Source organism: Brassica oleracea, chromosome C6, assembly GCF_000695525.1.
Source record: "Brassica oleracea var. oleracea cultivar TO1000 chromosome C6, BOL, whole genome shotgun sequence".
Lineage (NCBI taxonomy): Eukaryota > Viridiplantae > Streptophyta > Magnoliopsida > Brassicales > Brassicaceae > Brassica > Brassica oleracea.
The window spans coordinates 15,497,290-15,499,292 of NC_027753.1; the positions used below are offsets into that span (position 1 = coordinate 15,497,290).

General features: G+C 41.0%; 1 protein-coding gene across 1 annotated transcript in view; it reads left to right on the forward strand.

Annotated features, from left to right (window-relative positions):
* Nucleotides 1-2,003, forward strand: part of LOC106297576 (uncharacterized mitochondrial protein AtMg00810-like) — a 2,580-nt gene that overhangs the window by 498 nt on the left and 79 nt on the right. The window lies entirely within an intron of this gene.

Here is a 2,003-nt window from a genome sequence, read left to right on the forward strand (position 1 = left end):
CATGAACATTTCGTGGTAATAGTTTTTTGAAGGCAAACGGAAGGAGGTGCTGCATCATTACATGTCAATCGTGGCTTTTCAAGCCAGTAAACTTTCCTTCCTATCTGTCGATACAGTTACGCAAATTAGATGCGTAACCGTCTGAAAATTCCACATCATTTGAAATCCAATCAAAGAACGCATCTTTTCCCTCTGCATCAAGTCGGTATATGGGAAAAGGAGCCCTACCATTCTCATCAACATGAAGTTCTGAACGAGCACATATATCGACTAAATCCAGTCTTGACTTCAAATTATCCTTTGTTTTACCTTGAACATTAAGGATCGTGTTCATGAGATTGTCGAAAAAGTTCTTCACAATATGCATGATATCTAAATTATGTCTTAGCAGATGATCCTCCCAGTATGGCAGATCCCAGAAAATACTTTTTTTGTGCCAGTTATGTAGGTCTCCAACAGCATCTACCGGAAAACGCTCATGTCCACCGGCGTCTCTCGTCCTTTCTGCACCAAAATCTCTTAGTTGTGTCTTCAAATCTCTCCCACAAATTTCCGGAGGTGGACTGTCAAACACCCTCTTGTTCTTCATAAACAAATTCCTACTTCTACAATATGGATGATCAGGTGGTAGGAATCTCCTGTGACAGTCAAACCAACACGATTTCCTTCCGTGTTTTAGTTGGAAAGAATCAGTGTTATCTTGACAATATGGACATGATAGCCTTCCATGCGTTGTCCATCCAGACAACATACCATATGCTGAAAACTCACTTATTGTCCACATTAGTACTGCCCGCATTTGAAAGTTTTCTTTACACGAAACATCGTATGTTTCAGCACCTTGAGCCCATAGTTGTTGCAACTCATATATTAGTGGCTGAAGAAACACATCAAGTGATCTCTTAGGATGCTCTGGTCCGGGAACGAGAATCGAGAGAAACAAAAACTCTCGTCGCAAGCACAAGTTTGGGGGGAGGTTGTATGGTGTAAGAATGACGGGCCATAGAGAATACTGTCTTCCACTCTTGCCAAACGGACTGAAACCATCAGTACATAATCCAAGGTAGACATTTCTTCTCTCATACGCAAAGTCGGGATACTTTGATTGGAAATGCTTCCACGCTTTTGCATCTGAAGGATGTCTGATCTCACCATCTGTTGAGTGCTCCGCATGCCATCTCATTGGTTGCGCTGTGCGTTCAGACAGATACAACCTCTGCAACCTTTCCGTCAAAGGAAAATACCACATCCTTTTATATGGCACTGGAACTCTTCCAATTGTATCTTTATAACGAGGCTTTCCACAAAATTTGCATGTAACACGTTGTTCATCCGCCCTCTAATAAATCATGCAGTTGTCGCTGCATACATCTATTACCTGATACGATAAACCAAGACCAGCTACGAGTTTCTAAACCTCGTAGTATGAACCAGGAGCTACATTATCCTCGGGTAAAATACCTTTTACAAAATCAGCAATCGCATCCACACAGTCTTCAGCCAAATTATAATCTGTTTTAATGCCCATCAATCTTGTAGCAGATGATAAAGCTGAATGACCATCTCTGCAACCTTCGTACAATGGTTGCTTTCCAGCATCCAACATATCATAAAATCTCCTAGCTTCTGCATTGGGTAAATCTTCCCCTCTAAAATGATCATTTACCATATGCTCAGTACCTACACCATAATCTACATCCGTTCTAATTGGTTCTTCTAATCTAACCGCTGGCTAAGGTTCGCTAGTACTACCATGTTCATAATCAGTTTCCCCATGATGATACCAAATTTTGTAACTTCGTGTAAACCCACTCAAATATAGATGAGTCCAAACATCCCACTCTTTAATAACCTTTCTATTTTTACAATTAGAGCAAGGACATCTTAACATACCTGTTTTTGCTTCCGGTTGTCGGTGAACTAACCCCATGAATTCGGTTATACCTCGTTGGTATTCTTCCGTAAGCAATCTCGTGTTCGGATCCAAATGAGGTCAATCGATC